The sequence below is a fragment of the Atractosteus spatula genome, chromosome 7 (assembly GCF_055471065.1).
Source record: "Atractosteus spatula isolate fAtrSpa1 chromosome 7, fAtrSpa1.hap1, whole genome shotgun sequence".
In the NCBI taxonomy this organism is placed as follows: domain Eukaryota; kingdom Metazoa; phylum Chordata; class Actinopteri; order Semionotiformes; family Lepisosteidae; genus Atractosteus; species Atractosteus spatula.
The window spans coordinates 36,117,343-36,140,837 of record NC_142712.1 but is presented as its reverse complement, the minus strand read 5'-3'; the positions used below and the strand labels follow the sequence as shown (position 1 = coordinate 36,140,837).

The window sequence follows — 23,495 nt, the reverse complement described above, 5'->3', positions numbered from 1 at the left end:
AAACCATGTTAACACTTGTTGTCTCAGGAACAAGAGTACATTTCCACCTGGTATGATGTCCCTTCAAACATTTTGTAATATCTCTGTACGTTTATAAAGTAGGAGCCTGTTTTATGTCTTAAATTAAAGCTAAAATTCAAAGGCATACGGTTTTTACTATCTGGAATATTTTACTGGAATGTTTTACTAGAATATTAAATGAATACGTATTTCACATAAAACTATAAAAATATCTGCACATGGCTTAAATGTGCTTAGAATGGCTTAATAAATACAGTAAACATTGACATTGTTTTAATAACTTGCTTGTTTGATGTACAGTATCATTCAGACAAAAGAGGATTCAGTAAAGAATATTATAGTTACCAATACAAACAAGTTCATAACAACCACCAACACTTTCTTCTATTTAAGGAATATCGCTTCACTATAACCCATACAACTGGCAATAGTTGTTGCAGAGGAACTACTGTATGCTTTTCTCTCATGTAGAATGGGCTACTGTAAGGTCCTTGTTGTTGGGGTTTTGAAAAACACCTTGTAAATCTCACTGTGTTCCTACTGTACCTCTGCTTCCAAGTATTTGACCAGGCCTCATTCTGGCATTCATACGTATAACTCCTGTCTTGCAATATCTCCAGTGGCTTCCTGTCAAATTCCAGACAGATGTTAAAATTCATGTTTTAATTAGTGTCACAGCCTTCCAGAGCCTATTTACATTTGTAAGGATGTGCCCTTAAACATCCTGCATTGGAAAGTATGGACAGTATAGGCCTGGATGAGGACTTTAATTGAAGCTAACCTGCCACAGCAACCTGGAGCTTATTTTGGAAGATGCTGGCACAAGGGAGTACTTCACCCTGGATAGGATTTCAGTGCACATACAGTACACATACACCTGTACAGTCCACAATTTAGATACACCACAATTTAAAAAATTAAACAATCATCCTTGGGAGCGGAGAAGGAAATGATATTACACTCAGAAAAATCATACAAACACAGGGAGATGCAAACTCCACATGGAAGGCACCCCAGTCCAGAATTTCACCCAAGACTCAAGAGCACTAACTTCTCCTTTCACTCCATTTTTCTTTCATGCTCCCTCCCAAATCAAGGAATAACTTGTGTTTTCAAATTCTTTGTCATTTTTGCAACCATGCTTACATTATCTTTACAGCTTTAGGTTTGTAACTTGCAGTAAGATTTTAGAAATGTTACTTTTTATCTATGGTAACCGTATACTGTGCTTTCTGTGCAGTGGTGTGGAACAAATTATTATTTCAGCAGTCAGTGATTCCGCACTCATAAAACAGATTATAGAGATTGATATGTACTGTAGCTATTTCCCTGAGCCAACACAGAAAAGCAAGTTCTTGTGCTTCCTGGATTACCACTGTACAAAAAGTTAAATACAGTATTACAAAAAAAAGATTCAATCGGTTCACCTGATGATAAGAGGAAATGTGAAGCATAGGTATGCAGTAGGAAAAATCTTCCAAAATGTTGTCACTTCATATTCCTTAATATGAAAGGCAGTGATGACCTGTATGAAATGGATTAAAGGCTGATGTGCTGCTAAGCAAGTTAAAGGAACAGGCTACATTAGGTGATCACAGCAGACAGACATGTCTGATGGACAGAATCAAAATCATCTGACAAGGAACACAGGAAAGGAGGTCATAGGACAGGAGCTAAATTAATCTTTGGTAACGACAGTATTTAGACTGACGATTAACACTAACATCTGCCTCATAAGCACTCTTATTTAAATACAAGCATAACTTTTGTTTTGTTTTGTTTTTCTTTTTCTTTTTTATTCAGATTTTATTTTGTTCAGATTTCAAATCCTATTCCCTGGGTGTACTGGGTTAAGAAGAAAATGGGTCAGTGAATTTCATCTGATTTTTTGTAGGGCAATGCAATAGACAGGAGGCCAGTTTCAATCCAGGAACAGATGTTGTATCTCACTCTCTCTTTCAAGTCACATTAATCATTACATACGCCTTAAAACAGTATTTCCATTTTTATATAGCTCTCCCTCCTTTATTTCTGCTATGAACCCAGAGACAGATCACTTTGAAACGTAAAAAAGCTAAAATTCAGAGCAGTGAAACAGTTTCTGAAGATTTTAACTATAAAAAAGCAATAACATAAACTAGAAAGCCCAGCAGGGACCTCTTGTTATCAGTATCTGTAAGAATTATTAATACTTTCTGCATACAGTTAATGTGGAAATTCATAGGTTTATAGGACAAAACTGGACATAAAATATCAATTGAAAACCATGAATGTCCATACAAACATAAAAATTAGCCAAAGTGTGAAAGAATAGTGAACATGGGAGTACAAAAATGAAAAAAAGCCTAAGAGTAGTTTTAAATGGGATAGTTCAGAAACCCCAGTAAATACCTTGTTTGAAAATATAAAAGCTCTTTTGTAAACCCCATTTTAATTTATAGAGATATATAAATCACACATTCAGTGCCAAAGATGACAGCAGTGCCCATTTGGAACCTGAAGATTGGTTGTGAGTAAATTCTGAATCAGCATTTTCAGAATTGTGTGAAAGACCTAATAGTGTATATGGATCATAACAGACTGATGGCAGAGGTGCACCAGTCTAAGTAAGCTAAGTGTGATTTTATATTATGTATAGTTACCAAAATCAGACTTAGCACATATGTATGCAATATATATAAACAGTTTAAATACTTTAGACAGATAATGCTTGTAATAATTCTCCTTTTTCCACTGTTTGCCATGAATGCAGTTAAATCCATTTTTATATTTCTTTGATATGAAATATCAGAAAAGCTTGGGAGATATTGAATTTCTGCTGGGTGAAATTACTTTCCTTTAAGCTTCTTAAATATGGAGAGCTAAGTGAACCACTGCTCGGTTATGCTTTGAAACAGCAGCCTGTGATCAAGAGGCATATTGATGAGATACAGAGGCGCTGTTCAAAATCCAGCAGGACTGGTGTCTTGAGAAAAATGTTCTGTTAATCTTCTGGTAGATAAGGGATTGTCTCTCCTTTTAAGTAACACACTTTTCTATTCTGTAAATAAAAAGAGTTCTTAATATGTACTGTAAAGCATTTAAATAACATAACAGAGATACAATATGTGAAAATAACAAGTCTTCAGTTACACCCATTGCAAGATCTAGGTCCAGTTTGATTTGTCAATCTGTTCATTCCTTTAAACTAGCTGGTTTCATATCAGTTTTGATTTGGGGTGGAGGCTAGAGCACAGTGAAATTTGCATGTTCTCCCATGTTTTTGTTGTCTTTCTCCAGGACATTTCTCACAGAATGTCTTCCCATCTTCAGATACATTCTGGCTAGGTTAGATTGGCTATTCTAAATTGCCCCTTTCACAGTGGCCCTGTAATGGACTGGCATCTAGTTTATACAGTAGTCCCAGAGCACTCATGCTTAGTGTCCTGTGATTCTGGAAGAGGTTCTAGTTTGTTGTGACCACAGCAGGATAAGTAGCTTGCTGGTAATGGATTGTTGGATGGATGATTTCATGTGAAAGCCCAACAGTAGAACAAATTACTTAATAATAAACAGAGTAATCCATCCATCCATTTTCTAACCACTTTACCCAGTACACCGACGTGAGGGTGACAAAGTCTATCTCAGTAAGACAGGATACACCATGGTTGAGACAGAAGTCTACTGCAGGCTAGGCAGACACAAACACACACTCACACACTCACACACACACTCACACCAGGGCCAATTTTTTCCAGAAATGAATTAACCTACTAATAAGTCTTTGGACTGCAGGACGAAACCAGAGCACCCAAAGGAAACCCACGCAAACAGGCACAGAACAAACAAACTCAACGCAGATATTTCTCCAGGTCTAGAATCGAACCAGGGGCCCCAGTGCTAAAAGGCAGCACTTCTCAGAATAAACTGCTCTGAAATGTACTAGATCATACCTTTGAGAAAATATTTTTAGGACAGTATTTAAAAAAATATAATAATTCATAATATAACAAATAAGCAAGCAAATATCATTTATTGGACTGTGTCACCTCCCTACATAGTCATACCTGTCTCACACCAAATGGTTCACAATTGTCTTGATATCCTGATATCAAGCCTTCTGCTTACTGTGTAAGTCACAACTGCACAGCTTGCTAGACTTTATGAATATTCAGGCTCAGGAACTATACCTACTGTATATGAATCATGAATCATAGCATTTACTGTATATGGTACAGACTTAGAAAAAACCTTCGAAAAGCACAGCCTTTAGAACATGCTTCAGATCACCTAATAGGCAGGTCAGTTCCTTTTCAGGCCATTCAGGCCCATCAGGGGAATGGGGGGGCAAGGCCATTTTTCTTGACCATCTGACACTGGAGGTGATGTGGCCAGCATCACACTCCAGCTGGCCTATTATCTCCAGAAGGATTAACCCCCAGTACTCATTTGGAAAGCAGGCCCAGTGGACCTGGGTGCATCAGGAAGGAATTAGAGCAAGCTATGTCACTTGCCCCTACCTGGGATTGAACCCAGGACTTTCCAGTCAGGATGCTTGATGCCCTTGCTATCTGAGCTACTACAGATCACCTAATACAAATGTTAATTATATAATGAAATCTGAGAAATTCGTGAAAGGGATGATGTGTTTTTCATGGTATTAATTTATCTCACATAGACTGGGAGAAACCAACTGGAAAACCAGCACCAGACATAGCTGATGACTGCTTTAGTACTTTACTAATTCTGTCTGGCCTGAAGCATCTTCAGGTAGAAACAGTATGTATGGATTTAACCTGTTCAAACAATTAAGTCAGAGTGAGGTAAACACAGATGAAAGTAGAATCGGTTGAGAATGGATATAGACAGTTGTTCAGCATGTAACACAGAAAAGGTGAAAAAGTAGTGACACAACTGCTTAATAAATAAGGAAGAAATCGATTTTCAGAAGGTGGTTGACAAATTTCCTCATAAAGATCTAATTCTCTTCAAACACTCAAGTTAAATGTGTTAATTGTGTGTGTTTGGAAGTTTTTCAGTCTTGCCCTTTATTAAAGAACTCAATTGTCTGTCATACTAAACTTAATCGTCTGGGAAGTTTTTAGAGATGAGCTTTCACCTATGAAAATGGTCATTTAGTACAGTTCGTTGAGGTTTTGTAAAGATATTCTTCTTTAAGATGTCAGCCCTGCTCTATTAAAGGAAAGCCAGTACCCTGAGATTGATTACAATGACATGTTTAAACCTTTATGAACTCCAGGCATCTTAAAGCTATAATATCAAAATCCTGAAGTCTTGGAGCTTCCAGCAGACTGACTTCCACATTTCCAGAGTCGGTCAGCCTTGTATTTTTTTGGCTACTTATTCAGCGAAGACCACTAATGTGAACTTTCTGCATTGCCAGTGGCAGTGTCTCTTGACTGAAGTCATGACTGATTTAATCATCAGATTACCACTGTAGATATTAGCCACAGGAAGATGATAGATCCACCGTATTACAGCGTGCAAGCACCCGAAAATAGTGAAGTGAAATGCTGTGTTACATACTTATTGGAATACTGAGAGTTTAGCTCATTTAAGATTTTGGAATGGAAGAAGCTTTGAAATATAAAATAAATAATTATCAAATACTATAGAATCATATTGTTGTGTTAGATTTAAAAGGATGCCTGAGTTATGTTTCCTAACAAAATGCAAAAATGGAGCATTTTTTGTGTGCTGCAACTGGCAGAGTTCGGATACAGATTAAAATAAAACTGTGGAAGAGAGCAATGCTATCATGCTATAGTGTCACTTTAAAAGAGACGGTGAGTTTTAACAGAATAAATCATTTCAATTTGCGGTCTGAGATTGATTTTTTTGTTGTCGTTTAGTTTACCATAGGTATCTTATCTATACTGGAACTTATGTCTTTATACTGTAGGCAAAAAGAACAAATGGAAAGCCTACTCAAAGTCCTACTTGTCTGATGGAAAAACGGATCCTAACTATATAATTATAAAGTAACAAGCAACACTCAATGTTTAAATAGATTTTAAATATAATAATGAATACAAGCATATTTAAACTAATAGATTACAGTCACACGGAATACCTGAAGAGACCCTTTTGCTTCATACTATAGGTTTTTGACAAAGTATTATATTGACATTCCTGGATCTATTTATATGCCAGTTTTGCTATAACCAAAGCAGAAATCAATGTTTTCTTGCAACACAAGCCCAGAGGAAACAATAATGTTAGGTGAGCAGTCTGGCTTTTGGCCAAGTCTCTCTAAATTGCCTGTCTCTAGCTCAATCAAAACTCACCCACCTCCCAAAGCAATTATTTCTGCAAAGACAGTATCAACAAGCTATCATCCTTCCTAACACAGGTGACATCTGTGTGCTGTTATCACCATTAAGGATTTTCCAGAGCTCTCTGTTATCCTTCAGAGAAATCTCTCAAAATGACACATTCACAGTACAGTTTCTAGCTCAGGTAGTAGCTAATATTTTAGCTATAATATTAATTATAGTAATAGTTTCTAGCTCAGGTTTCTTTAATATGTTTTGCATCTTAACTAAACAGAGCTAGTCTATTTTCTTTCCATTGGCTATGTTAGGCAGCTTTGTTCATCTTCTTTCTTTTCATTGATCCAAAAAGCTCTCAGGTGCACATAACAGCAGTGGAAGTAATAAACATACTAGAAAAAAAGGTAAAGTACAGTGTTTCACTGCAACTACAGTAAAAGATGAAATAGTGTTCAGGTTTAACAAAATTAAATCAGGATCAGATTTAAGCAGAAATCAAAATGAGAAAATGAAAGAGCAACATTTTTAATCAGAAGGACATGGAGCACAAAGTGCCCAAAACATACAGTAGATCGCCCAGCAAATCTGTATCTGTTTTTGAATGACGGTTGTTTTCTGTATCTTTTGCTTTACTTTTCTGTCAACTTAATCTCTTTATAATACTGTTTTATGAGCAGCATGAGGACGTGCTTAATGCTTTGTGGCTCTTGTTCTATCAGGATTAGTCTCAGAAAGCATGTAAGGTCCCAAGACCTTATCAACGAAGTATTGTGAGGTTGCCATTCATTGCTATAAGTGGAGTATCTTACCGTTTAGACACGTCTGTCCAGACCACCACACCTGGACCTCACCATCAATCTTACCAAGGTGCTCTGATACATGAGCACAGATCACTGCGCCATACTGCATGTAACGTGCATTTACTGTAGATTGCAATGTGTCAGTGGGGTGTCAAATGACTACAAGACCTTTTTGTAACATTTTTGCAGGATCACTTAGAGGCTGTCTTGCAAACTCCATGCCATCTCTGAGATGGCTTACATTTTGTAACATTTCGGTTTTCTTTTTTTTTTGTCATCAACCCATACAGGCTAGTTTTGTGAAATATTCTGAATACTGAGGATTGATGCACATTTCCCCATCTCACTTATTGAACCCCGTAGCTTTTTCAAAGTTGTTGTTGGCCTCACAGTGGCAACCCTCACCAGATTCCTCCTTGTCAGGTTCTCAGTTTGAAGGGACGGCCTGATCTAGGAAGTCTATAAATGGTGTGATGCACATTCCAATTCTTAATGATTTAGTAGACTGTGCTCACAGAGACACTCAGAGATTTTTTGTAACCTCATCCCAGCAAATAGTTTGGATACTTAGACAATCGTGGCTTTTCCATTTTTCTATTTTCTTTTTTCAATTTTTGAAGTAGGCTGTGTATGTAACAAATATTAACTGCTGTTTCAAAGTTTCATCACTGCAAGCTTTAAAGCAACAAAATAAGAAAACCTGTGCAAAAATCTGAATACATTTGCAAGGCGCTAAACAGTATATATCTATATTGTATTCACTTACTAATTGTGATCACAAATATAAATACAAATCAAATGAAAGTGTAAAAGTAGTTAGTGTCTGCCAGGAAACACTGAGATATCATTTTTTGGATTATTTCCATTTAATTCCCAAGACATGGATTAACAAATGAAAGCAATAATGGAATGTAAACTGTATCCCTGTATATTGTTTCTCTATAGTGTTATATAAAAAGCAGCAAATTCCACTTTATTTACTGAGCAAAAATTTGAAAAACATCTCTGTAAGTAGATTTGCTAGTGTAACTTAAGTCATAAAAACTGCCCTCATTAACTGACATTATGTTCTTACATTTCTGTACTGAAACACACAAGAAATATGATTTGGAGCTTAAAGCTTCCTAAATTGGGGTGGAAATAATGCTTATGCTCTTTAATATAGTAGTTACAATACATTTTGAATTACTAAAACACAGCTTTAAATGTATTCTGGATATATTAATTAATATTTCAAGCTACACTTTGATTCACTTTAGGAATCAAATGCTGATTAAGCCTGTCAACAATAATCCCTACAGACAATTCCAGAGAAGACTGACAGATACAGTACAGATACCATTTCTTTTTTTTTATTATTTTGTTTTTACAATAAAACATTCTTCGTATGTACAGATTTCACGTGATCGCTAACATGCTATTATCACAGCTATCGCCAACTAACAAATGCCAGTTGTAAGCCCAGTTGGGAACTATAATTGTGAAGTGGTCACTGTTGCTTGCTTTCATCAAATTGATTACAACTATGTTAATTTATTTTACTACAATATTTATTAACAACAAAAACTGTTTTTCAAATCAGAATTTGTGTAATACTATACTGCCCTGATGAAAGCAGATCTGGTTTGCATTTTAACCTCAAAACAATATATGGCCTCCAAGCTTGTCTGAAAAGTCAGAATTACATAACCCGAGTATCATTTTTCCATCCATTCATATTCTGCCCACTTTATCCAATTTAGGATTGCAGTGAAGTCAGAGCCTATCCAGGCACTCAACTGTCAAAATTACAGATCAGCATTAAAACCTTGCCTTACTCTGTGTTTTCCTGTTGCACTTCCAAAACAGTTACATTGAATGTCATCCATGCATTAATTTAAATCTGCGATCATTGTAAGTCGAAGACGACTGGAGAGCTGTATATGTTAAATGAAACTCATTAAGAATCCCATGAGTTTTGTTACTATAGCAACACAGTGATCAAACTCACAGAACATGTTTTACTGACTTCCTTGGAAGTTCTTCAGAAAATGTTATAATACTCCAGAGAGAGTAAAGAATTTATAAAGAATTTTTCTAGATACTGGGCCCAGTAATCCATATCACGTACCCATTTTAAAGCACAAAATGGCATAATCATGAACCCATACAAAACTCAACCACGTCCATTCACCTCAGATCCGTGTGAGACAAAACTGTATGGATTCCATATGACAGTGTTCAAAACATTTCTGAAATCACTGTCATTTCTTTCTGCAATTCCTTTTATTCTTTTTCTCAGAGACAGACATTGTTTAAAATCCATTGAATAATAATAAATCTCCAGATGCTTTACATATAGCCAAGAACACACATCATCCTGTCAGCCAGGTCCGGGTGACATGACAGCCATTCTATACCTTCAACCACACTATGCAGCCGATCAGGTGGAGAAGTGAGAAATGACTGCACCCATTGAACTGCAAGGAAAATTTAGATAGGAGAGACCTGGGCCTCTGTGTTTAAGAACCCCTTCTTTATGTAGAAGAAAGAAGGGGTCTTCTTGCTCATACAATCCTCCTAATGCAGGGAATGGGTGTGATGCAGGTTGTGTGTTCATAAACACTTATTATTCACTTACCGAATTAATCATGTCATTCAAGAAAATATAATATCCTTTGTTGCTACATCTTTGCACTTTTATTTTGGTTACAGTAGTTACAGTAAACATTCCTTGTTTCATCTACAGTATGTATTGGCTGTTGTTTGCATTTTTGTCTTACCTGTTGTGGATGCACCTTGTGCAAGTGCTGTACTGTTTATTCTACCATTTTGAGTCCATTTGCAGATACTGACTCCCCTCCGGTGTAAATGGAGGTTCACCGTCCATCATAAGGAAGCAGTGGTGGAATACAGGGTGGTTAACTTGGCACTTATGGTGTAGCGCTCTTGTCTTGTCTTAATCTGTTGTTAAGTGTCCTTGCTCCTGTCTTGTTATCGTATTGTTATTTGCTAATAGGTCATTCTTCGGCACAAAATGCAGTTTACTATGTGTGTTGAATGTCGTTTTTTATATTGTAAATACTTTTCTTTTATCAGAGCAGTAAATTATTAGTTAAAAGGCCCTTTTTGCACAATTCTTTCGGCTGGCCAATATTTTTTAGGACTTCTGTGACCACCCCAGAACATCTAGGTGGTTTAGTCACACCGAGTCACTGTCAGTGTTTGAACAATGACTTCCATCTCCGACATAAAACAAATCTTTCAACGTCACAGTTGGCTTCACAGTGGCTTCCTGAACCAGCTTCCTGCTAGCCCTTCTTTGTAAGGCGGTCTGATCCAGATAGTGATTGATATAAAGAACATTCTTCTTCTTAATGATTGACTGCACTGTGCTTAAAGAGAAAAGTAACCTTCTCCTTATCCGTTAATAATGTTATTGAGTTAGAAATGGTAAATAATATCTAATAAAAAAACTTTAAAAGTTAAAATTAATTTAAAATAAAGTTTATTTGAAAGTGTCATGATTGCTATCTATAAGCCTTAAAAAACATGTGGAAACTTTTGAAGGGAGTGAATATTTTTTAAGGCACTATAAAGTATTATTTAATGTATATATAAAACTGGTGAAAACTATAAATCTATTTCCCAAAGTTGATATATCTGAGGGTTTAATAGCAAAGTGCTCCCAACTATCCATCAAATTTCAGTCATCTTGTCCTGGTGAGGGCTGCAGGATTGTACAGTTTACAGTAAATGCTGCAATGTCAAGTACAAAGAGACTTAGTATGGACTTTTATGGGTAACAAACGATCATAAAGGTTTTACCAAGTATGATGGAATTTTTACTATATGCTGTATTTTGCTCTTTCTTCAGGTAATCAAGTCATTTCAAAACAATAATCACAGCACTGGAATATAAAACCACATTTCTTTGGGGTTGTTTGAGGTCTTTGATGTTCTATTTCTTGCAAGATGCTTTTTACTGTTTAGCTTTTATTCAGGAAGGTAAGTTTTAATTAATGCTAATTAGGGCCCCCTGAGACTGAGAGTCAGAACACAGCAGCTTTGATACCTCTCTGCTGTGTTGCTCTTCATCAGCAGTTATTATGTTTTTAACAAAATTTTACCCACCTAACAGAAGAGAACAGCTTAAAAGTTGAAAACACATTTCTTTCTAAACATTCTGCTGCATGCACCATTTCAAGAGCCTCTGTGACACCATCAGGCTGTCCAGCAATCTCAAAAGATACACCATGCTATCAGGACTTCTAATTTTAAGCATTCAATGTACAAGTTATTGATTCCTTTGAGAACATCTATCTCAAAATGGTAAAATAATATGGCAAAATATTTAAATATGTTCTGTCTGTTTATAATAATAATAATTCCTTACACATATATAACGCTTTTCTGGATACTCCACTCAAAGCGATTTACAGGTAATGGGGACTCCCCTCCACCACCACCAATGTGCAGCTCCGCCTGGATGATGCGACGGCACACCAGCCACCAGTGAGGAGGAGAACAGAATCATGAAGGATTATTAGGTGGACATGATTGGTAAATGCCAGGGGGAAATTAGCCAGGACACTGGGATTAGCACCCCTACTCTTGTTGAAAAATGCCCTGGAATTTTTAATGACCAAGGACCTTAGTTTTACATCTCAAACAAAGGCCAGTGCCTTTTTTCTGCAGTATAGTGTCCCCTTCACTATACTGGGGAATTAAGACCCACATAGACTGCAGGGTGGGTGCTCCTTACTGGTCCCACTAACACCTGTTCCAGCAGCAACCTTAGCTTTCCCAGGAGGTCTCCCATCCAGGTACTGACCAGGCTCACACCTGCTTATATTCATGATTAGGTGAAGTAGCCCCTGTTTACTTTTCTTTAAAACATACTGTATGGTTGTTTTGATCCACAAATGATCCCCTACAAAATCAAAAAAGTACACATGAAACACTACAGTGGATATTAATCAGGAACATCTTTTCTGAGCTTCCTGCTCAGTTGCAGACATGGAAATAAATAATTACATAAATATGAATGAAGAGTTGTAGCTGTCTGAAGGGAAGAGTTGCCAAAAAAGCTCAAAGAGCTCAATGATATAAATAAAACTGAAAACATTAATGATCAGACTGCTATACATATATACAGTATACACCGTTATGTGATGTAGGTTGTTTTTCTCAACTCTGGAAGTCGCTTATTTCACTGCCCACACACATCTGCATACTGAAAGGATCTAGATCGTTAAAAGATTGGGCTCATTTACAACCCCCCCCAGCTGTTTGCCTGCGAGAATGGCAACAAGGTCTTGATCAGAGGGAGAATGAGAGGGTCCGAGCACTTTCCTTCACATGGCACAAACCTGACAATGCGACTTTTGGCCAAGAGCTTCGGTCTAAGGCAAAGGCAAAGACAAATCATTTATCATAACCCTCACTGCAGCTGCTCATGTTTATCATGAGCTGCCTGACTACTACAAAGTTTAGGAATATGAGGTCCGACTTTATTTTAGGGCACCACAATTAACTGTTAATAGATTGTGTCATCTAACTAGGCAGGTCCCAGGAGACCAAGGGAGATTATGAAACATGTGTCAGGGTCAGGATGACACTCTGTGACATAGCCTGTAGTTTGAGGTTTTCCTATTCTTACAACTGAATTACACCAACCCAGCGTTTTCAGGAATACGGCAAGAAGGACACTCAAAGTCACAGGATGACACAGCGTTACAGAAAGCTCACCTAGAATACTTTTTCCCTTTTCTTTTGCCTGAGCAACCTCTAACACTGATATACAGTATACGAAAAGAAAAAAAAAACTAGATGAACTAAAAAATAAAACGAAATTGGAACATTTTGTTACAGAAAAACAGGACAGCGGAAAAAAAGTGAAAGTCTGGTCAGCAAAAAGAGGAGTTACTCTAGGGAAGAGCCAGATGAAGATCTGAAGAGACTGAAAAGGATAAACCCTGTCAGTGGCAGTTATTATCAGGTCCTAAGCTTAGGGGAGAATCCAAAAATTAAATAACGCAAAATTGCCTTGTTTTTCCCTAACACTCTCAATTAAATTTGTTAGAAATTGTATCAGTGAAAAGAACTGCAGATAAGATCATGCTATGAAAAATCTCAATTAAGTTAACATCACAAATACTCTGAATGAGTACCAGCACATATTTATTCAGCGTAAGCCACCAGATGGTCTAAATGAATCAGCGAAGAAGGAAAGAATCAGCACAATTACGTAAAAGACTGTTTTCCGCCATACTGTATAAACTTACACATGAAAATAAATAAGGATTCAGACTTCTCACTCTCCGACAGACACATTTCCCATAACACATCAAGGATATGAAAATGAAGAAACAGACCCAAATATACTCCTTCTTAATTTAAAAATTCACATACTGTATGTCTCTGCTCAAAAATAGGTTGTTTATCAAGGTCCAGTTATTGCTCTTTTCACTGCCCACAGACTGCCATGCTAAGCAAAGATCTAGAGATCTTAAAAAGACTGGACTCATTGGTCACAGTTATATAAATAGAAGAACAGAGCCTGAAGTGTTGTCTGCATAATTGGTAGAAACATAAGCCTTTCAGACTACTGTACCTATTATTCTGGAGAGGGGATCTGCTTAACCTTTTAAAGTTCTGACACTACTCAAGTGTCAATTCCCATCAACTCCAAATCGATCATCATTCCGATTAGCCTGGGACATACAAATCCAGCATGGTTACATTAAATTCTCCTACAGCAGTCCTTCAGGGACTGCACAAAGATGTTTAAACTGCAGGAAAGAACAGGATTGCTGAACAAGACCTTCAAGACATTTGCATGAAAGTGTAAGGATTATGGACCCAGAATTCAATGTCAGAATTTCTTATAAGAATCAAAGAATTTCCACAGGATTATATTTTTTATTTTGGTTGGTTTTTTTTTCAAAAAACAAAATATTCAAGTTTGACAGAAAACAGTCAAGGGAATTCAATATTTCCAAGGAAGCTGTCAGTAATAATTTAAATCACATTCTTTATTCTCTCTTTTTTAGCTAAAAACGTTTATCCTTTCAGTATACAGATGTGCATGGGCAGTGAAATAAACGACTTCCAGAGTTTAGAAAAACAAAAGTTAAATATCATTGTACTGTATCTTTATCGGCACACGTGGTTGCTGGCTTGCAGCACTGGATTCAATTCCAGAACTGGGGTGCTATCTGCGTGGCGTCTGCATGTTCTCTCTGTGTTTGCGTGGGTTTCCTTTAGTTTGCTCCCACAGTCCAAAGACATTCTGGTTGGAATTCTGGGAAAATTGGACCTACAGTAGGTTTGAGTGTGTATGTCTGTGTTAATGTCTGTCTGTGCCCTGCGATGGACAGGTGTTCCTTCCAGGGTGTACCCTGCCTTGCACCTGTGCTTGCCAGAATAGGCTCCAGCTCCTTTGCGACCCTAAATTGGATAAAACAGGTAGAAAACGGATGGATGGATGTGTCTTTATCTAAAAACCTACTAAGCACCAAAAGGTTTACAGGAATACAAAGATGACATACACACAATAGCTCACAAATGTGAATGAAATATGTAGAGTATTTGGTGTGACTCATCTAGCTGAGGGAATTATTGTGAGGAGTGAGCTAGGGAATGGTGGGACAGATGCACAACAGGAAGTCCCCAGTTCAAGACTTACATACAGTATGTAAGAGAACAGAAGTGTGCAAGATTAGGATCTAACCTTTCTTCCAAATGTTTGTTATAAACTATAAACATTGGAGCAACCAATCTAACAGATTTTTTAAAAGTACTTCTTCTGCCTCTTTTTCTTCTGCCTTACCTTTTATTAACACAAAACGGACACAGGGGCATTCATTAAGCACAACAGAAAGAAGCAGTGCAAAACATACAATGACATTAATATTGCATAATAAATTCGGCACCTGTGAATACTTGTTGAGATACCAGATAAGTTGAAAAGCTGATCAGTTTTTAGAAAAGCAATTTCTTTCTAATACAGAATCTCAGCTTTGCCTGCAGGAGCTGCTGCTCAGTCCTCTTTATATTTTGTTACAACCAAAAGGCTCCAAGAGAAATTGAGCATGTAGAAGAAAAAACAAGCTGTAGGAGATGTAATGGTGGAGCAGTCACAGGCTGTTAATGCTAGCATTAAGGGATTGGGCAAGCACTGTCTTGTGTTAAAGACACATCATGCAAAAAAATTACAAATGACTAAAATGTATAGCAAAATAAAAGTACTGTACTGTAAAAAGACTTGTACTGTTCTGGATTACCTGTTTTTAGTATTTATGAGGTAAGCAACCCCAGTTTATAGTTTTTCAGCAGCTTATCATCGATTGTTAGAGCTACAAGAGCACAGGGTATTAGTTAGAAAGGTCACGGTTTTGACCACAGGGGAAAGTGCACTGCTCAGACAAAAATAACCTGAATTATTATAGCTTAGCTAAACCATTTTTCTGCTTGTTTCACGTTATAAGTTGTTTCTTGTAATGTGTAATTTCCTTTTATAAGATGCAGCATTTATGAGGAGTTAATGTGATACTTTGTTGATTTAAAAAAGCTAAGGACACTTCTTTCCCAAGCTGAAGTGGATACTGTAATTGCAGCACAAATGCAATTTGAAAGGAGAAGATGTCTGACTGGGCCCTCTTATCTTACATTGTGCAGTAAAGGAGTAGAAATATATTTTACAAAAACATAACTGAGATGACTTTATTCATCTCATCTTATTCAGGAGTGCAATATAAAGACATATCAAGAAACTGCTTTGCAACTAAAACTGTCATTAGATTGACAACAGCAAAAAACAGAACAACAGAAAAGACAATAAAATACTGTATTTCTTTTAAAAAATTCAAGTCAATTTTAAAAGTGACATAAAAGCTTTAAAAGGCAGATAGACATTAATGGCATTAATACAAATGCATATTTGCATTGACAAATCACAGACAGCAAATTCTGGCACTATGATTTGGCATAAAATATATTTCAATATCAAGCCAAAATATACAGTACAGCATTTTGCTATTTATTTGGTTTAAATTGTGATACATTTTATATGCTTTCATTTATCTTGGAATATATTTTGGATTATAGTCTATTATAATGCAAGCATGTATACATACAGTATGTATGTACTGTAACAAGAAACAATTCATGGGCGCTTCACATTTTCAGTTAATTTCTGACCCAATCACCCACAATCAAGCAGATCTCTTTACGAATTATCATTATGTCCACAATTACTGTACTGCAGCTGGATCTGCAATCACATCTGCTGCATCAGCAATAACAACTCATTAGCCAAATTTTGATCTTCCCAAATGTGTTGTTCGGTGAGGCATTAACATCACATATTTAGCCACACAATCTCCCAGTGTAGCTTATTGTAGCTGTGTAGAAACTAGGGCAGATACTGTAAATGACTGACTCAAACAGAACGGTCAGTTTTAGCCAGGGATTTGAACCATCTTGTTATTTGTTCTGGTCCAGTTCCTAAAAGAACCAAACTTTTCTGCTAAAAGTTGAAAATTTGTCCTTTTAGGGGAATGTGCAAATCTGGACTGGTGGAATGCCATAACAGTGGAATGCAGGCAAAAAATAAATACATTTCACTATTTTTCTTTAAATAATTATAACGTTGTTCTTATGCTTACTGTATTTTTATGTTATGTTCTTTAAAAAAGCATCATTTCCTGTCCTAATTCTTTTAAGTTACATAGCTGTCCATAATTATACAGGTTTAATTGTATTCTATAGTTTATTCCTATTTATACAATTACAGTTTTTCTCAATTGCTATTCTTCATTATCAATTGGATGCAATAGTGGTTGACACTGTCAAAAACAAAACCCAAATAAGTAAAACAAAACCATTTTTCTGCACAACAGTAATTTATGATTGCTTTCATACAAGATTCAAATGCCAAGCACCTCTTGTCTAAAACAGTAAAAAAAAATGCTCTGAAGATGACACAAAAATCAATTAGAAATTTGGGGTCAAATAAAACTCAGTCATTTGGTCCCAGTTTATAACAATTACTCTCACATGGGTGACATCCTGTTATACACATACAAATAATCTTTCCCTAATTGTTAAATTAAGCCCTGACTAGCTCTGCTGGTAGAGTATGAGACTCATAATCTCAGAGTAGTGGTTTCGTGTCCCACGTCGGGCACAAGGTTCTCTAATAACCCAGACTGGGCAGCAGCAGTATGGGGCGGTGGTGGTGGCAGAGGGTCACATATATGTGACAACGGCAACAACACTCGTATTGTCTGTGCAGAAGAAAGGCCTGGCAATCTACTTCTGTATCTTGTCATGAAAACTCTATGGATAGTGACAGTGGAACTGTCCATAGGGTCGCCATGAGTCGACAGCACTCAACCACCACCACCACCAATTGTTAAATTATCACTTAGTTCATAAATCACACATAAACGAGATCATTATTGAGTTAGTTTTGGTTGTCAAAGAATGGTCAAAGAGGAAAAAAAGGAATACCACAGGCCCAGAGAGTAAGAGCTGCTCAAAGGGATAGAGGAAGAACACAGAGAGTGCCAAGTGAAATATGGGCAACTATTGTTCACCATGTGATAAATCGTGGTCTTTCACTGGCTGAGTCTAGGGTGTAGCCCAATTCGACTCATTCAACTGTGGCATTGATTGTTATATAATTAGAATATTCAGACTTGTGAATAGGTAAGAGTTTATGTAACTTCAATGTACAGAAGTACATTATTGTATGAAATGCACATATGGAGTTTTCTCTGTTCCTTTTTTGTCCAGCAGAAATAGCACTTTCCTTAAAAGTACTGACAGAAAAGTTCACTCTGGATGGCTGAGGCAAGGTTTACAAAGCTGAACAGCAGGCTGCAAATTGTTGAAATGGCACCTGCGAACAATGCCATAGGATTGCAGGAGATCCAGGCAGCTACAGATAGGAGGTTGGAGCTAACAGTCTAAACTGTGTGGTGATATTGACAATGTTCCCTTCCACCATTCATGTTCACCATTCAGGTCTGTGCAGTTCCTCCCCTAATACTCTCCTTAAGCCCATTGAGGATTTTGATTTGTCCTGGTGAAGGAAGGTCTACAATAAAACTCCCTATCACCAAATACCACTCCTAGATACTACTGTATAAATGTAGCTGGTCAGGACATTTCTGTAATGGATTGCCAGGGGTGGCCCAGTCAAGTCAGGAGGTACTGTATTTTCCTTGCTGCATTGCTAGGGAAACCATCCTGTGTGATGCTGATGAAAATAGTCTGTCTCAAGAGCAGCATAGAATGGACTAGGTGATAATTTAATTAATTTTCCACTTTCTTTTTTCACTGTAATGTCATTTGTTTTATTACTATATACTCTGTGATAGATTTGATTTATGTTTTTACTTTGAAAATACAGCAAAGGGAAAGTTACAGTACATATTTTGTGTTTGTGTATGTGTTTGTGATTGGTCACAATCTTTCATCACCAATTCCTCCTCTCATGTCTCAAGTATGAGAATGTGAATACAGTGGGTTACATTTATGTTACTAAAATCTACTGTTTTAATATGACTACATAATCAATGAGCAGGCCACGGTGAGATTGCATGTACCCCCAATTGCATATAATTCTGAAAATGATAGTGCTTACTATGCTATTTTAAAGCAACTGGTGTAAAGTGCTGCTCATCAGATAATGAGTTTTACTGTTTTGATTGTATTATTTGCTTTTGTGCGATGCATTGAACGTTTTGAGTGACTTTTGTGCATATTTCACCGTGAGTGTGCCATTTGGCCAACATGTTTCAGTTCTGGGGGCTGTGTTTACTATTTTGATTAGGATTAAGTCTCAAGAACATTTTAACTGCTCTTTAACTATAAAACCTACAGAATCATTCCCTACCCTAGACATTAGTCTAGACATTTATCTCCTTTGTGTTGATGCGGTCTAGAATAATGGTTATTAAAGCAATTTACTCTGGCAATCATTTGAAACAGTTCCAGTGGCACAGTAACTGAAAAAAACTGATCTACCAGTTTGCCTTCTAAAAAACAAGCAGTTGATTCTCCATTGGATCTGTCCATTCCAATGTATTCACATCATGCTTTTTGTCCATAATGCACAAAATACACACCTCCCTTCCAAGTTGGTCATTTCCATATTTTTGCTTGTCAATGGTGTGAACACATCAAATGTTGACCTCATATCATGTGAGTAATAGCTATCTAGTAAGCTCAAGAATAACTACGGTGTGCCATTTTGATCAAATTGGAAACTGAAAACCCATCTTGGCCTATACATCTTGTATTACTGTCTTTTTTACTTGAATGTCTCACCCACAGCAAAAGTTGTAGAGTGTTAAGCAGAATTCAGAGGCTCTCCTTTTCCATTTGCTGTTTAAAGAAAGTATGGTAGATATGTTGTCAGTATATTCAGACACATCAGAGGATTACAGATTATTCACAAAAATCAATATCATTATCTTGACTGCCTTACATTTTGGACACGTCATGTTAAAAAAGCTATTTGACTACTAGCCTGTTGGAGCTCCTCGTGAAGCTGGTGCAGCATGGAGAAAATGAGATTCTGCTCATCTCCACCTTGCAGATGTATACACTTCATCACATCACTGCTAATCCAATTCAGGGTCACGGTGGCCCAGACCTATCCTGGTAAATATTGGGCGCAAGGGATACACCCTGGAGGAATGCCAGTCCATTGCTAATATGTCTTTATGCTCTGAATATTTTTTAAATATATCCAGAAAAGAACTGTTTTATTCTTGCACACAAATGTATGCATGTTTTGAATGACAGTGACTCAAAATATCTTTTTGCTCCCTAACCTGCACTTAAAAACAAGCCAGCTTTGAATAAGTCTTAAAAAATGACAAGAAAAGAAAAGGGATACAGCATTTAATATAATTGGAAACTAGTGTCCGGTCAAATAAACAAAAACATTACAGGCATTACAGGAGAATAAAGATACACATTTTGTCTTCTATAATAGACTACAAGACCAATGGAATGACCGGCTGATTAAAGCGTACGAGGAGAAAAGAAAACAATGCAGTATGGGCCAAAGTATACCCAAATTTGGATTATTTATCTTTTGAAAGAAGGGTACATTTTTTAATCTTGCTTTTATTCTCAGCAGCCCATTCAACAATGCATAAAAAAATTGGATGAAATAAACCATCTGGCTGTGCATTGTTGAGATTAAAATGTTTGTAGACAGCCATTTCTTTTCTTTCTGCATCCATATCTCAAGCTTCCTGGAGTTCAGATTCTAAGAATAGCAATGATTTTCGCTTTATCAAATGCCATAGACAACACCAGACCCATTTTGTTGAGGTCTTTAACAATGAGAGTGAGACATAAAGTGTGAACAACAAAGCATGTTGATAATATAACAAGACCAATGATATATTCTTCAGAACAGCCAAACACAATTCATTGCTAATTTTAGGAAGAAGATGATTTTCTACATTGATTTAGCAACTGTTTTAACACAGAAAGACAGTGTAATCTGCACACATAACAAACTTAATTGACAGTGGCTCTGCTTGAAATAAAGACATTCTGAAAGAGTAAGGATAAAAACGCAGAGCACTGGACAAGGCAATCAGTTCTCCTTCTAAAGCTTCACTGCATGTTACATGTATGTTCCTGCAGAAGCAAACGTTCACTGATTTCATGTGGTGAATCAGCAAAATTTCTTCCCATTTGGTTCCATTTGTACTCAATCCCTTTTAGGTATGGAGAACCTCATGACCAGTAAAGCCCAGGTGCTCTTTTAAGCCTGGAGTTGGTCAGATCCTATAGTACTGTATACAGTATATATTCACCCAAAGATATCTTGCACTACCATTTACAAAAAGGAAATGTGGCTTTTATGTCTGGCAAAGAAAACACTTGGATCATTCATTTCAGGAATGGCTCCTAATGTTCTTCTGGGCAGTGAGAGTGGCTCTCATTACATTGATTACATTGATATACCTTCATTTTTCCCCAGGTCAGTGGGGTAGTGCACTGTTTTCTACAATGCTTCCACATATGTCTTAGGCCACCCCTGATATCCAAACAGAATTGGTTTTCAATTGGTTTTCAACCACACCAGCTAATGCCAAGTACTGTAAAACAAGTATAACTGAATTTGCATTATGATTGCAAAAAGGGTATACGTGTAGCTTTCCAGGTAACATTCTACTCTTAAGCTTTCATTCACTACCAATGTGTCCAATATTAACTGATAACTCTCCTTTAAAGTTGTAACAGCAGTCTGTACATTTCTTAGTTCTGTGCTTGGCTAAGGCCAAATAGTTTAAGAAGCACAGTATACCATTCAAACGTCACAATCAAGCAGATTTCACGATAATATAAACCTTTGCGTTCTTCTTCTAATTTCTATTTATAGATTGTGACTGATTAAAGGATGGCAAAGCCTTACAGTATTGTTGAAGGAAACTGCTATAAAACTGCTATACTGTGTAATTCAATTCCCACAAAATCCTTGGATAATTTCACATTGTTTCTAAGGATAACATCTAAGAAAAACAGAAAAAGGCCATAGATGGCAGCCTCTTACAGTAGCTTAAATACTGCCGATTAAGCAGTTATGACATTTACGTCTTGCCTGCGATCACTTACAGTATAAAGCCCCCTTGAGACTGCAGAAATACTGACACATTTTATGTGTCTATCACATACAAATCATTGACATCTATCACATTTTAGAAAAGGAAGAAAATGAAAACATGAGGACATGAGCTGCAGATGAAGGATCATGAAGGAGAATTACAGAAAATCATTTAGAAAGATAATGCAGCACATCTGCATTTATTCACAATGAGGTTATGTAGACACTCAGTGTAAGTAATGTGTTTCAAAAGCTGCTGTCATTGTTTGGTAAATCTGCTTATCAGATTGGATTATGCAGAATGCCAGACTGCACAAGGCTGTAGCCACCCCACCTCTGTCTCTTGACATTTAAAAGAAATGGATGCAAAGACAGGTGAGATCCCCTGTGTGCTTTAAACACATACTGTACAAGAAAAGAGACTGTCTGTAACTGTGACTTGCAGAAGCTATCAGAAACTTTTAGGAGAGAAATACAACTTGAATACCAAAATGTTATGCAAGGAAGTACTTTCAAAATTTAGCAATTACATTATATCCAACCTATTTCCATAAATACATTTTCTTTGCAGTCTTTTTCTTATTGTTTAAATTTATTTTGTTTCCATTTAGGTTACACACAAAGCTTTTGAGTCTAACAAGGTAATACTAAATATTTTAAGAGGCGGAGGTTCTCAAATATTTTCATCATGTGAGTGATGATGATAGCTGTTACTATTATTTTTCTGCTTCTGTTCCCATGCCATCCAGCTAATAACGTTTACTTAGAGGAGACATCATTTAAAAGGTCTGTCAAAATTTATTCTGTGGCTCTGACACAGATACACAAATCAATGGTATACCCAAATTCCAAAAGCTCTAGTGTTGTTGCCTGAAATAGACTTTAAAAGACAAAACAAAAGGGTTTTATTTGAAATGCACTCCAATCTCATGCTAGGGAACCTGTCCAACTTGCAAGCTGGATAAGTAAAAACATACCGACTGGAAAACACTTTTCACTGCAGTTTTCAGAATCTTTTGGCACTTTAACAGAAAGCTAACCTCGTTGTACGCTGACACCAGAGCATGCACAACAAAAGAAAAGGATCTTGGGCTAAACAGTGCATCCTCACCGTTAAATTCTCAGAGATAAAATGTGAGAATGAAGCATGAACTTTTTCATATAAAACAGGTTAATTAGTACAATACGCACAAATCCTCTACAATTTAAAGTATATACATTTTAACAAATATCAATGGAGCTGTCATCCAAGAGCATTTTGAAAAAAAAGACAAACTTTCTCTTATACTGTACTTGCAGCGAGCAAGTTGAAAACAAAAATTTCAACTACAAGAAGGTTATTTATTCAGTAGATTTTCACACTAGAACATTACAATGCTTAACCTTACTTCCTTAAATAATCATTTCCATTGCAGGTCATGACAAAATTCTTAGTAAAGCCAGCCAGATTTCCTTGGAAGATAAGAGGTATCACATCCACATACCTCTAATCTGTAACAGTAACATAGTAAACGGCTTCATACACACATTACAGATGTGAAAGATACAACATTGGGCTCCATCGCCTATTTTGTGATCACAAAGTATTAGCAAAAATAACTATTAAACACTAAAATCCTCATATATTACTTCACATTACATCACATTAAAATGTAACAGTAAAAAACTCTGAAAGTATGATGGAACTTTGGATATGTATCCAACAATGTATCAATCCTATCAATAGCACAGAAGTTATTGCATTGCATAGCAATGAAAGCAGCTTGTAAAATTAATTTT

At 36.6% G+C, this 23,495-nt stretch overlaps 1 protein-coding gene across 1 annotated transcript in view; it reads right to left on the bottom strand.

The window, feature by feature from the left end:
* Window positions 1-23,495, bottom strand: part of ppfia4 (PTPRF interacting protein alpha 4) — a 122,538-nt gene that overhangs the window by 50,740 nt on the left and 48,303 nt on the right. The gene's annotated exons all lie outside the window — the stretch shown is intronic.